Source organism: Neofelis nebulosa, chromosome 1 (genome assembly GCF_028018385.1).
Source record: "Neofelis nebulosa isolate mNeoNeb1 chromosome 1, mNeoNeb1.pri, whole genome shotgun sequence".
In the NCBI taxonomy this organism is placed as follows: Eukaryota; Metazoa; Chordata; class Mammalia; order Carnivora; family Felidae; genus Neofelis; species Neofelis nebulosa.
In genome coordinates this window covers 43,480,151-43,494,849 of record NC_080782.1, presented here as the reverse complement: position 1 = coordinate 43,494,849, position 14,699 = coordinate 43,480,151, and the positions used below count along the sequence as shown (strand labels likewise).

General features: G+C 54.8%; 1 protein-coding gene and 1 long non-coding RNA gene across 5 annotated transcripts in view; one reads left to right on the top strand and one right to left on the bottom strand.

Annotated features, from left to right (window-relative positions):
* NDST1 (N-deacetylase and N-sulfotransferase 1) overlaps positions 1-6,283 on the bottom strand; it is a 63,266-nt gene extending 56,983 nt beyond the window's left edge. Inside the window, exon 1 of one of the 4 annotated variants that reach the window (XM_058720184.1) lies at positions 6,074-6,283. The gene's annotated coding sequence lies outside the window, so the exon portion shown is untranslated. Of the gene's footprint in view, positions 1-4,373; positions 4,446-5,614; positions 5,773-6,073 lie in introns of those variants that run through there. The other 3 variants (XM_058720160.1, XM_058720164.1, XM_058720180.1) reach the window with 3 other exon arrangements.
* Positions 1-14,699, top strand: part of LOC131506533 (uncharacterized) — a 95,318-nt gene that overhangs the window by 50,902 nt on the left and 29,717 nt on the right. The window lies entirely within an intron of this gene.

Below are 14,699 nucleotides of genomic sequence, written 5' to 3'. Positions count from 1 at the left end.
GGAAAAGACAGACCACCCCCTAGGTATAAACAATATTAATACCCATTGTTATCTTTGAAGAGCTACTTACTGGGCTCTTACTCTGGGTGAGGCACTGATCTGTTCAACTCTCCTAGCAAAACAGGACTATTACTATCCTCATTGGTTAAAGCCTAGAGGGATTTAAGATTTAGGTAATTTTCTCTAGATCCCACAGCTAATGATGACAGAGCTGGGACTTGAACCCATGACTTTTTTTTAATTTTTATTTTTTTTTAATTTTTTTTTAACGTTTATTTATTTTTGAGACAGAGAGAGACAGAGCATGAACAGGGGAGGAGCAGAGAGAGACGGAGACACAGAATCCGAAAGAGGCTCCAGGCTCTGAGCTGTCAGCACAGAGCCCGACGCGGGGCTCGAACTCACAGACTGCGAGATCGTGACCTGAGCCGAAGTCGGACGCTTAACCGACTGAGCCACCCAGGCGCCCCCTTGAACCCATGACTTTTGACTCCACTCTGCAATGCTCCCCCCTGGTGAAATGGGCCACACACAGCCCCTGCCTCCAAAGCCTGGAGCCTAGAAGAAATGAGACATGTCCCTAAGAAACCAGAATTCAAACCCAGGTGTGTGAAGGGCCCCATGACAGGGCCATATAGTAGGCTCTTCCCATGCAAAAGTAGGGAGCAGGCAATGTCCAATGGCATTAGGAATGACTGTAGGGAAGTGGTAACACCGGAGCTGGGCCTCAGTGGGGGACTATTGGGGGGTGAGGGCAAGTGACTGGGGTTCAGCATCCTCGCCATGAGCAGAGACGGGTAGGTTCTGCTGAGGCTTGTGGGGGAATGGGAAATGGGGCACTGGCCACATAGTGGGCTACCTCCCATACCTTACCCTCCAAATAAGCAAATGCTCATTTACAATGCATATGTTTAACATTAGGTTAATCCAGTCTGAATCAAGAAACAAGACAGGTAGAAATAAAAAGGGCTAGGAGGCAGCTTAATGTAAACTCTCCTCCATCTAGGGAAGAGATTTGGTCCCCTCTGTGACTCCTTTGGTGGCAGACTATCTCTACCCCGGAGGCCATACAGTTCCAGACATTCACATCCACACCTTCTATCAAGCTCCAAACCTCCGAGTTGAAGCTGATGGGCAGAACTTTGTACCAGCCCCACAGGCAGGAGAAAGCGCCTCCACTGATGACCTTTCAAGACCAGGAGACCCTGCATTAACCATTGCTGAAGGGCAGGCGGGGGACAGCCCTGCCTCCACCCCTCCCGCTCCTCACTTTCAAACCCACTGGCCCTTCCCTTCAACTCCTACTGGTTCAGACTGATTCATGATTCAGCTTTCTTTCCACACATTTGAGGAAAGAGAGACTGAACCCATTTCACAGACGGGGAAATAGAAGCCTAAGGTTCCAGCCCTCTGAAACCACAGTCCCGGCTGCTCTGGCAGCTGGTCCAGACATCCTGAGGGGCCCCTGGAAGGTCAGCTGTGCTGAGTGTGTTCCACAGGGTAAGGACTCTCCCAGGCAGAGCACTGCAGGCCAGGCCAGCATGGGGAACTTCCCAAGAAGCACAGGAAGGGGCAGCTCTGAAGAGCTATGAGAAAAACAGGGGGTGGAAATGGGCCGAGCACTACCCCAACTGCTGAGATTCTCAGAAGAAAAGGGAACTGAAAGAGGTCACCCAGGTCTGACCCTCCCAGCACACGCCTTCGGCATCCTTTCCCTCTCTCCAGGGTCACTGTTTACCTTTAGCAATGGAGACCTCGCCTCTCCCGAGGCATCGTATTCCCGTTAGCCTCCTGTCACTCTTGCTGCTGTCTCTGCCCTCAGGAGGCACGGACAAGACTATGCCCTCTGCCTACAGAGAGCCCTGCCAGGGGTTGGAAGCAGTGACGCTGTCACTTAAGGGTCCTTGCCCAAACCTCAGGTCACCTGTGATGAGCCTGAGCCCCAAAGCTGCTACAAAGTCCTTCAGCCTCCTCCTCCTCCTTTCCTCAGTCCCACTGCCTGAGTCAGACTCTGCTCAGCTCTCTGCTGGACCCCAACTCGCACCATCTCTGAGCTGGTCTCAACACAACCAGTCTCACCACCATCTTTGGCCAAATGACCTCTGAGAGGAACAGCACACTGGGGCAAAAGCAGTTCTGGCCTGCGTTCCAATACCGCTCTGTAAGTGACTCAAGGCCTCTGAGCCTCCATTTCCCCATCTGGAAATGGGGCAGGGGTGGGGATTACCGGCGGCAGCAGCTACTCTGCAGGGGTATTGTGAGATTTCAGTGGAGCGTCTGTAAGGAGCCTGGCACGAGACACGGCAACAGGCATCGACTCAACGAGCTGCTTACCACCCTCTGTCCTCTCCACCGGCTACAGAATAAAATCCAAACTCCTGAGCAGGATGCTGCAAAGTCCCCAGAACCCAATCTTGCCTTCCACTGCCCCCCTTCCCACAGCCTGCATCCTCACAAACACTTCCTCTCCCAGGAAGCCCTGCCGACGTTAACAACCAGTAGAGCTTTTCCCCTCTACTGACCTTCCAAAGCCCATCTATCACTGACCACGTCCTGCCTCTCCACCATCACGGAGCCTCGTCTTCCCTCCCCCATCAGACCAGCAGCCTCTCCACTCAGAAACAAGCAGCACCTCACCCTCACCCCATTTCGTTTCCCCATCACCCCACCCCACAGACAGTTTCCATACATATTTAACAAATTACCCTAATGTTCCATTTCATGTAAAGTATGTCCAAGTCCTCCAAACAGTCCAGATATTTCAAGCCATACCCAAACCAAATTCCAAGCAAGCAGAAGTCTGCCCAGTCTCTAGGGACTTGCAGGCCTGGCTTTGGTCCCAAAGTATGGAAGACGGACGGGTCGAGCAGGCCCAAAGCCCAGAGCAGAGAAAGCTCGGAGCTGCTGAGACCAGAGCCCGTTTCTACGTGTCACAGATGCAGTTTCTCAGTTGGCTCCTGGGCCAACCCTCAGCCTATGATTTCACACTCGACCACATCCTCAACTTGTGAATTAAAACTGTTTCTTGCATGCCCCTTATTGACAGGAGGTTCACTATCCATTTTTTCTTGCTTGCTGGCTCCTTCCCTCACCTGTTGATTCTCCCAGAGGCCTCTCTTTCTGCTCTGATCACGAGGACAAGGACAGTCTGGCCTCATGCCAAAGGGTCACCCCCATCCCTCAGGGCTCCTTTCACCCACCCAGCCCCTCCACTCATCGCCCCGCATTTCTGAGTCCCCTCAAAGTCCAGCTAGTAGTGGAATTTCCACTCTTGTTCCTAGAGGGTGACAATGGTCTGTCAGCCCAGGAAGGCCCCCTGTTCGTGGAGCGTACCAAAAACCTACAGACCCTGCAAATCCCAGACGCAGTGCTGGCACAGCCCTCGGAGCATCTAGGACAGTAATGTGCATGCAAACTTTCATTTCCCAAGAACCTTCATTCTCTACCCCACTCCATTGTTTTAAGATGTCATTTATTAACTAGAAATTTGTTTTCCATGTTTAAAGAAATTACTCAAGGCCCCCAATAAGAGCCTGATCAGCAGTCATGAGATGGTTCCCTCACCAAAAGACTGGGCCAGCACAGAGCACTGAAACCGGCGGAAGTCTGGGTCCATGCATATTCACTCAGAGTATTTACTGAGGGTCTACACTGTGCCCCAGGTTCAGAAACCCAGTACACACAAGCATTTTCCATTAGGATTCTGTAATCCTGACCGTGGCTCAAAGTCCACCTCCTATTACTGTCCTCGGGGACCTTTGGGGCTGCAGCACCTAGGGCAGGCCATTAGTTTAGCAATAAGGACCCTGCTGATGAGTCACACAAGTGGACACCTGTGATATAAATCCTTTGGCCTTCTGTCTCTCATCGCCCCCAAGGGCTCGGCTTCTTGGCCCTACCTCTGTCCCCTGCTGATCTAAAAGTGACCTGGTCTGAATAGAGATGAAAGGTTCTGCCTTCTCCTGGGTGCTGGGGACAGGCCTGTTGACAAAGCCACCAGCTGTCCCTAGCTGGAGCCAGGGAGACCAGCTCCTCCTGCACCACCCTCACTGGGAGAGCATTCCTGCCACGGACCCAGCCAGCAACAGAAGTCGGACCACCATAGAGGTCCGGGCCCAGGCTCCACTGGACTTCCCTCCTGGTCCAGCTGCCCACAGTAACAAGAGCCAGGGCACAAGACCTCAACCTGCACCAGTACCAGGCAGAAGGAGCAGCACCTGGGGGTGAGGGTGATGGGGAGAGGGGACAAGTGTCCTCATAATTTCAACTGAAAATGACACCATGAGCTCAGTCACAGCAGGACTTTATAGAGACCTGTAGGTGAGACTCAGGCTAGGGGAGGAGAGTCAAATCCAAGTTCCACCACTTCTCACCTGCACAGACTTTACCATCCTGTGCCTCAGTTTCCCCCTCGGTGAAATGTGGTTCATAGTAAAGCGGGAGAACTGAAGAAAATAATATATATAAAACAGCCCAGGGGCGCCTGGGTGGTTCAGTTGGTTAAGCGTCTCACTTCGGCTCAGGTCATGATCTCCCTGTTCGAGGGTTCGAGCCCCACATCAGGCTCTGTGCTGACAGCTCAGACCCTGGAGCCTGCTTGGGATTCTGTGTCTCCCCCTCTGCCCCTCCCCTGCTTGTACTCTGTCTCTCTCTCAAAAATAAGTAAACATTAAAAAACAAAGCAAAACAATTAGCCCAGTGCCTGGCACATAGTAAACATGCAATAAATACTTGTTGAGTATAAACATGCCACAGTTTACTGAGGTACCACAGATTTTCATCTCATCCTTCTTCTAGAATATACTATATTTTCCCCATTTTACAGGTGAGGAAACTGAGGTGAGGGGAAGGTAAGGAACCAGCCCAAGGTCACAGATTTGGGAAGTGACAGACATCCAGGTCAGTCTGCACCTCAAGACCAGGGGCAGGACTGCCTGAGGCCATTCTGAATGATTGGGGGGGGGGGAGGGGGAGTACAGCGCTGGGGCTAGACAGGGGTGGACAGAGGTGGGGTCCTGAATCCCCTGGGCCTGGCATGGCTCCTGGCTGACCCCTGTGCTCAATCCAGTTAAGAGCCAGGAGGCCAGTCCCCAGATTCCCATCCTGTCCCAGTGCCCCCTCCTCACCCCGTCCCAGGGTGTTAAAGAGCAGCGTTCAAAGCGGAGGCTCCACGCTCCGAGAACCAGAGAGAGGAAGAGAGTTAGAGACCAGGCCGCTCTCGCAGCCCCGAGAAAACCGGTCCGGCCGCCTCACCCTGCCCCAAGCGGGGACCCGGCCTCTAACCCCCTCCCTCGCCAGACAAAAGTTTCCCCTGTTCGGGAGTAGGGGAGGGGGAGGGGGCATTCCTCGTGAGTGACATTATCCGTGACCTACAGCTGCCGCGCTGCCCTCGCCCGCACCCCGGCCTGCCCCCAGCCCCAGCGCGGCCCCCCACCCCTTTGTCCTCCCACCCCCGTGCGCGGGGCCCGGCAGACTCGACTCGCCCGCCCGGCGCCCGCCCGCACTAAACTTGCGCCGGCGGCCGCTTGGGCCCCGCGCGGCCTGCACGCCCGGCTCGGGCCCCGCCGGCCCGGCGACAGGGGACTGGCTGGCCCCGGCCCTCCCAGCCTCTTACCTGCCACGGCTGGGGCGCCCCCCGGGGGGAGGAGGCGCTCCCGGCGAGCCGCGGGACGCCTGGGTTTCCCCCCCGGCCGTGCGGGCGCCGCCGGGCTCTGGCCCCGGCCGGGGTTAACCCCTCGCCGGCCGCCTCCCGCCGCTCCCACCCCCGCTCCACGCCGCAGCCGCCGCCACCGCCCGCTCCGCCTCCCGCCCGCTGTCCCCCTCCCCCTCCCCCGCCCGGTGCCCAGCCCCCAGTCCCGGCCCCCGGCACCGCGCTGGGGCAGCTCGCAGTCCCCACCCCCCCCACCCCCCCGCCCCGCGGTCCCGCGGCGGGGAGGTGGGGGTCTCCCCGAGAGCTGGAAGTTGGGGCGCGCTGCCCCCGCACCCCGCAGGCCGGCGGCGCACAGAGGGGCGAGCCCGCGCGCCCAGGGCCCCCAGCCCGTCTCCCCTTCCCCTCGCCGGCCGCGGCGCCTACCTCCCCGAATCGCGGCCGTGGGAGCGGGGTTCGATCCCGTGATGGAGCGTGGGTGCCGGCCCGAGATCGGCTCCGGAGGCCCCGGCGGCCGGCGGGCGTGCGGCGAGCGCCCCGGGGCGGGGGCCGGGGCGGGACCGGGAGCTGCTATCGGGGCTGGATTTCTCGGCTTCCACCCGGATTCTCCCTCGGCTCTCCCGGCCGATTCGGTGCTGCTCGGCGACCACGTGATGCGGGCTGCCTTTGACCCCTGTCTCCGAGCGGGTAGGGGGCGGGGGCCGGAGGGGGTGTCAGATGCGGGACCCACGAGGGCCCCGGGCGGCTGCCGGGCGTCCTGGAGGCGGTGACCCCGGGGAAACAAAGCCCGGGGGAAGCCCACAAGTTATTCGGGGTCAAAGAGGGAACAGCGCTGGGGGTCGGAGAGGCTTCAGAGAAAACTAGGGAGACAAAGACCCGCGCCCGCCGCGCCTCCGGGGGCCCTGGGAGCGCCCTGGCCGGGCCCGAGGGGGCCTCCGGGCTCTGCCGCCGCTGAGCTTATGACAACTGTCCAGGGCCTCCCCGGACGGCTCCCCGACAACCAGGTCTCTGCCGGAGTGACCCCTCCTGGGCAGGCCTTCCCCACCCCACCCCACCCCACCTTTGCCCTGACTCTTGAAAACCCCTTTATTTCCTTTATCGTGATTATCTGGTTCATTTACTGGTCTCATTGTTTACTAGAATGTCATCTCCCCCAACAAGTTGTTCCCAGCTGAATCCCTAGCGCCCAGCACGTAACAGGCAGCTGAAGAGGTGGATGACCTTGTGCAGATTTCTTCTCCCACTGAGCCTCGGGTTCCCATCCCCAGTGTCATTTCAACCATCTCAAGGACCCTGCAAGTTAGGCCAGACCACAGTGGCCTTCCTCATGAAACAGATGGGGACAATGAGGCCCAGAGACATGGGATGATTTCTCGGAGGCTCATAGAGAGCTGAATGGAGGCTGCTCAGATCTGACTGACTAGGTAGGGGCTTTTTGGCGTCCATGAACCATCCAGAACCAGAAGGGATGCGGCGGAGGGGGAGGGGTGAATTCGATTAGTGAGCCTTGAGGAGCTTGCTAATGATGTATGTAACTAGGCCCCTCCCCTGGCGGTCCTGACTCTGTGGACCTGGGGTGGGGCTGGGGCAAATTTGGAAAACAGTAGATTGGTAGTTTCTTAAGAACCTTCTGAGGCTCAAGATTAACTGTAGGAACAAAGCTCAAAAAGCATACGAGCAGGGGGGCCTGGGTGGCTCAGTTGGTTGAGCATCCACGCTTGATTTCCACTCAGGTCGTGATCTCATGGTTGTGAGATCGAACCCCACGTCCAGCTCACTGTGAGCTCGAACCTGCTTCGGATTCTCTCTCTCCCCCTCTCTCTCTCTGCCCCTCCCCTGCTTGTTCTCTCTCTCTCTCAAAATAAATAAATAAACTAAAAAAAAAAAAAAAACATATATATATATATATATATATATATATATATATATATAAGCAAACAGAGCAGAGCCAAGAGAGGTAGAAAAGCCAAACTTGACATGTGAGAGTAGGATAGACTCACCCCAATCCCCCTAAAAACTAACTTTGTGCTGGGGGGAAGAGGTTTTCAGCCAGCCCATGCATGTTTCACAGGGGAAAGATGCTAAGCCCCACAAGGTGCTGGGGGATGGGACTGGGTTCCTGACTCCAAGCTGTGCCCAAGTGACAGCTTTGGACAGAGTATCATCAGACAGGAAGGAGCCTAATCGTGGTGGTCACAGGCCCAAATTGCAGGCCCCATTCAAAGATGGGCTTGTGAGTTCTTAGTGCATACTCCAGCCCTGCCACTCGTTTGGCCAGGTAAATCAGCATCTACCAGCAAATTATCCTTTATCATCTATGTTCCTGTGGTCAATGATCTAAAAGTCCTCGAATATGCTCTGAGTCTTAGGCAGGTTAAATAAGCCCCCCTAGAATCTTACTCATGCTAATCTCTGCTTTAGAAGGCCACTTCCAGGGCACCTGGTTCAGCATCTGACTTTGGCTCAGGTCACGATCTCATGGGTTGTGAGTTCAAGCCCCGCATCGAGCTCTGTGTGCTAACAGCTTGGAGCCTAGAGCCTGTTTTGGATTCTGTGTCTCCCTCTCTCTCGGCCTCCCATCCCCCACCCCCCCCCCCCGCCCTGTCCCGTCATGCTCTCTCTCTCTCCCTCCAAAATAAATAAACATTAAAAAAATTTTTTTCAATGTTTATTTCTTTTTGGGAGAGGGTGAGAGACAGAGCATGAGTGGGGGAGGGGCATGGAGAGAGGGAGACACAGAATCCAAACCAGGCTCCAGGCTCTGAGCTGTCAGCACAGAATGCGATGCAGGGCTTGACCTCATGAACCGTGAGATCATGACCTAAGCCGAGGTCAGACGCTTAACTGACTGTGCCACCCAGGTGCCCCAAATATTAAAAAACAATGTTAGAAGACGATTTCCACCCACCTGAGGTCCTGTGAACATCTTCACTGTGCCAGGCACTGAGCTCCTGTACCAGTAAGGGAGAAGCAGGGGTGAAAGACACATGGGTCTGCAGTCAAGTGGACGAGCATGTTCGGAGACAATCTGCATGTCCCTCCTGTGTCCAGGAGGGATTGCCTGCTAGGGAGGACCAGGGCAAGGGCTATGGCCCATAGTAAGAGGGGAATAGAATGAGGGAGCTTTGGGGAGAGGCAGCCTGGGAGCAGGAGCAGGATGAACGGGTAGGATTGGGGCGGGCAGAAGGACACATTCAGCACGAGGAACAACCCGTGCAAAGGCCACATAGACCGTGCTCAGGAAAAGCTGAGTGTTGCCTGGGTGGGAGGCAGGGGGCAGGAGGAGAAGGCGGAGGAAGCAGGAAGGAAGAAATGAGCAAGAAAACTGGAGAGGTGGGTTAGGAGCAAATGATAGGTGACCTCTTGGGGGAAGCTCCACGGATCAGACATTATCTTGAGGACCTGGTGGAGAAGACGGCTATAAGCAGGTGGAAGAGGTGATAAGAGCCATGCTGTGGGAGGGTTGAGGGGAAGGGCGGCCAGTCAGGTCACAAAATTATCCTCCTGACCAAGCTGATGGAGATTTGGCATCTCATCATTGGAGCTGCAGGTCCAAAGCGTTTGGGGGGCAGCAGTGAGCTGGGGTAACTCCCCATCATGGGTAGCTACCTCTTCCGACGCTTCCCAAGTCTTCAGAGTTGCTGTTCACCAAGCTGGCCCCAAGGCCCTCCAACTCATTGTCACCCAGAAAGCCTCCCAGGAGGCAAGGCCCAGGGCCCACCCAGGAGATTTGCCTCCATGGGACTGGGTGAAGCTGAGGACCTGCGTTTCCAACCACACCCCAGGAAGTCCTGAGGAAGGCGGTCCAGATGCCCTCCTCCTCCATCCCCTCAGGACCCACCCACACCTCCCAGAGCTTTGGGGACTTTCTTTGTGCTGACAATTCCCCCAGACCCAGACCCCCTCCTCCGCCCCAGGTGGCCTCTCCTCCTCCCACTTGACATATCCCTGGGCTGTCCGAAGGTCACCTTTATCCAACTCCACAAGTCAGAGCCTGGACTCATCATCTTCCACCCAGATCTTCTTCTCCTCCTCCTCCTCTTCCTCCTCTTCCTCCTCCTGTGTCCCCAATTCACATGTCTAGTCCAGAAATCTGACACCAGCCCCTTGTCCCCATACCCCCTTCACGAGCAAGTCCCATTGGCTCTGCCTCCAGGTTTGTTTTTAACCTAACAACCCCATTTCTTCTTCTGCACCACTGTCACCCTAGTCCAAGCAGCTCTTTTGTCCCTACCGTGGTCCATGTTCACAGCCTGTTAATTGCTCTCTCTCCCTCCTGCCCTCCCGCTTTGCTCCCTCTGATGCAACCTCATCATGCTCGTTTCTTCCTTGAAATTACCAATGGCTTCCCATGGATCTTAGGATAAATTCCCTGCCTTGAGGTCCAGCCTCACCTCTTATCCTAAATAAGCAATGTCCCACCTTCCCCTTTACCTAAGTCCTTGATAACAGTGCAGACTCAACCAGACTGCCTGGGTTTGAATGCTTTTCCACTTATAAGCTATGTCACCTTGGTCCTATTTGTCAACCTTTCTGTGCTCAGTTCCCTCACCTCTAAAATGGGGACAACAATAGCATTGTGCTTTACCAGGCTGTTGTGAGTATTAAGTGAGTTAATTACGTAAAGCCCTCAGGGTGGTGTCTATCACAGGGTGGACATTATTTAAATGTTAAGTATTAATTAGGATACTTTAAGTCTCAGGCTAAATTCCATCTCTTGCGGGGCTTTCCCTTGACCCCTAATCCAGACCAGGCTTGCGGGTCTACATGTCTCACCCCCTCTTCATCACCCTTGTAGTTACTTGTCCTCTGCCCATCTCTCCCCCTAGAGAGTGAGCTCTGTGTGGGCAGGCCCTTGTTGGTCTCATGCCCTTCAGAGCCCCACCACCCTGCACAGTGGCAGACGTGGGGTAGGCAACCCGCACAGAGTCACTAACCAAACAGATGAGCTGAAATTCAGTAGACGCAGGACCAAATAGAGAGACTGTCTACCTATGAAAAGTTCATAAACGGCACTTTATTCATTTATTTATTTGACATTTTTAGTACCTCTCCTATAGTCTTCCTCATGCCATCCTTATGGGGGAGGACAGGAGAGGAGGGACACAGAGACAAGCAAGACAGATATGGCCCCTGCCCCTGAGGAATGCATAGTCCACGGCAGAGAGGACGAGTACATGCCTCGGAAGATACAACGCAGGGTAACCATGTGGTTACACTGGCCTGTAACAATCTTGTTTTGCGGCAGGTCTTTGGAACAATGAAAGTGAAAAGTAACTGAAAGCAGACACAGTTGCCAGAATCCCCAGTTCCTAGCAAGGTTGTCTTTAGAGCATTCAGGCTCTAAATGTCCTAAGGGCATTCAGGCCACCTCCTCTTTTTCTGTCTGGAGACCTCCTATTCAGTCTTCAAGGCCCCTTAAGCAACACCTCCTCCGGGAAGTCATCTTCCCTCTGCCAAGGCTCTTTAAGGGCCCCAGTCATGGCTCTAGTGAGTTTTCTCAGACTACAGGGGGATTTGTCAAGGACAATCCAAATTTCATGTCATTTGCTTCTTTAAAAAAATACAAGGTGATTCAATGAATGTGTAACTACATGTGATTTCATGTTTGGACTTCAGGGGAGGCAGAAAATAGCCTCTGTCAGGCCACGTGACCTGATTTGTGGTTTGGAGAATACAGTCACCGTAATTACAACACTGACCACATGGTGTAACAGTTTCCTCTCTCTCTCTCTCTCTCTCTCTCTCTCTCTCTCTCTCTCACACACACACACACACGCACACACACACACGCATGCACACATGCACGCACTTGCACACGCGCCACACACACATACATTGAGTGCTTCCTGGCAGATCTTGATATCTCTCAAACAAATAAAAGAAAAAAATCTGTGAAATGGGCAGATTATCCATGCTTCAGATGGACAATGGATATAGAATGTTCTGGGAACCAACCAAAGACTGTCTGAGATGGGATATAGGAGCAATTAACAGCAATTAATTAATTACTTGCCCTGGTGTGTGCCGCCCACTTTCTGTTTGTTACTCCGCAACCCAGACAGCATGAAGCTCAGAGAGGCGAAGCACCTTCCCCGAGGTCGCCCAGACAGGAGTAGCTGAGGAGAGTTCAAATCCAGGTCCATCCAACTAAAGGACTGTGTTCTTGCCACTCTTCACCCCACCTGGTGCTGAGGGGCCATGAGCCCCCACACTGTCCAAGCCCACCTAGGTTCTGTGCTCCCTTCCCTCACTGCCGGGGGTGGGGCTTTCTTACTCCTCCCTGTTGTACACCCACTTTCACTGATGCTGCAACTGGTTTCCAAAGCAGTTCCATCTCTGGGGCCAGTTTCCTGTTTTGGGCAGAGACTGAAGATCCATATCGCCCCTTCCCCAGACTGTCCCTCACTCTCAGGAGCTGCCGCTGGCCGCTGGCTCACCCAGCACAGTCCCTTTCCAGGGCAGCACTTCTCCTTTGTTTTGGAAAGCATTTTCTCATTCTGGAAACCGAGTGCTGGGCACCACATAGCAGTCCTGAGAGGTAGACACAGTGGAGATTTTTCACTCCCCTTTTGCAGATGAGAAAGTGGAGATGTGGCTAACCTGTAGGAGGTCCCCACGGCTGGCTGGCAGAGGAGCGGAGCTGAGGCTAAACGTGATCTTTGGGCCACCTGCCTGCTTTCTTCTTGTTGACCCTGTGGACCCATAGAACAGCTAGAATGGGAAAGGAGGGAAAGGAGGGTGAACATCTTCACAATGCGGAAGAGGTAAAGGGTTCTGCAAACAAATCTAAATCGCTTAATTTCTTTTTTTTCTGTGTTCATTGTGATGCACCAATTACAACCTGGTGAAAGAAAAAACAAACGCGCGCGCGCGCACACACACACACACACACACACACACACACACACACACAGGTGGTCTCTAAATGATGTTACTGCAAGAGCTCAAAGTCGCCTGAGGGCAGGGCAGGGTCCAGGGTTGAGTTGAAGCCTGGCAAGCGGAGTGGAAGGCTCAGCCGTCAGGGTGGCAGGTGCCAAGGGCCTGGAGGGACTGTTCTTTCCCAAACCTCTTGGCTGCAGCTGCCGGCTGCCGGTCAGAGGTACTCTGCCTGGCCTTGCCCCTTCCCCCAGGCCATTTCTCATCCATTCCTCCACTGTCTGGCCTCCTCATTCTTCAGTCCTCTTCACTTGATCCCCTGGAGCTAAATACTTTTAACATCACTCAATCAAAAGATTACACTAATCAGGGGCGCCTGGGTGGCTCCAGTCGGTTAAGCGGCTGACTTTGGCTTAGGTCATGATCTCACGGTTCAGGAGTTCAAGCCCCGTGTCAGGCTCTGTGCTGACACCTGGGAGCCTGGATCCTGCTTTGGATTCTGAGTCTTCCTCCCTCTCTCTGTCCCTCCCCCGCTCACGCTCTGTCACACACACACACACACACACACACACACACCGACACACACACACACACACACACACACAAATAAACATTTTTTAAAAAAGATTCCACTAATCAAAGTTGGGGGGGCATTTCTCTATAAGATTTCCAACAATTATCCTAGTTCATTCTCATCACCCCCCACCCTGGGGGTGGGGTTAAGCATTATAATGCCCATTCTTTAGCTAAAGAAACTGAGACTCGGGGCCCCAGTAGAAGTCCACCCCCCTGCCCCACACATACCCCCCACATAAGGCTGGGAGGGATGGTCTAGGTCTAGGTCACCTGGTCTGGAGGCTGCTGTCCCGTTTTCCTTGGTCCCCACCATTTCATACACATGCCCAGTCCACTTCGTCATTCTCATTATGGGCCCCCTTGGCATCTTAGTTTATTTCCTGAACTAGTCCTAATCTGCCTCCTTTCAGAAATGGAGAAACTGAGGCCCAGGGAGGAGCAGAGCCCTGCCCCCATCGCCCCTGATGTAGCACAGCCAGGACGACCTGGGAGGGCCCTGCCAGGCAGTCGTCCCCTGTGCTCCGCTGCACACGGAGCAGAAGCTGAGGAAGTGGCACTAACTAGCCAGGCAAGGACGCCTGTGTTGACATCATTCCTGGGCCCTTGCGGATGCGCCAGCACGGAGAGCGGGGCAGAGCTGACCTGGTGGGAAGCTGGCTCTGTGACGGGCATGATGGTCTGGGGCTATCTGCTCCAACAGGCACGAAAGTTTTATCATTCCGAGGCCCCTCTTCACAGGGACCTGCCTGGGCTGGGTCTGTCCTGAGATGGTGCGGGGCTGGGGGAGGGAAGAGTGAGGGACCCTTTGGAACTCTTTGGAGTTCCCTCTCTCTCTAGCATACACTCCCATCCCCAGAGGATAACCCACAGGTTGCCCTCAGCCAGCTGCCCCACCCTCACAGCCCTCCCGCCACTGACCCCTCTACTCCAGGCAGCCTGGGCCCCTCAGGACCTGAGCACAAACATCCTTTCTGCCCAGGATTCCCTCACCTCCACCTCTTCACAATTCCAATTCCCCACCCCTTCCTTCAAGTCCCACCTCCTGCAGGAAGCCTTCCCTGACTGACCTCTGGTCTTCTGCCTCTGAATTGCTGGGGCCCTCTGAGTCATTGCCACTTAGTCCTGCCTTGGAATTCCTGATTCGGTTGGGGAAAAGGCCTCTTCCTTCTTCCTCTCAGAGTCTCACTTTTCAAGCAGATCTGGGGCACTCTAAATGGATCCCTGATTCCTGTGCCACACCACGCCCCAGTACCCATGGTCACCCACCCCCCATCTTCCTGGAGCTGAAAACAGGGCAGAGTCGAGACCATGAGGTACAGGCCAGTTATCCAGATGGACAGACAGGATAATCCACAAATTAGAGGCTGGAAGGACTCCCCCCCACCTCTGTTATTGGGACCCCAGGAACAGTTCTGAGGGATGGGGAAGCAGAGAGGGTCATCTGGACCTGAAGGTCCCTGCTTGGGGGGGTCCTTGAAGCCCATCTTTAGGAACAGTTGTCAAAGTAGTCCCTGCAGCCTGTAGGCCAACAGCCTGGGAAGGGGAGGGATAGGACCCAGAGTCCTTACCTTTCATGGGGAGGAGGATGCAGACTTGT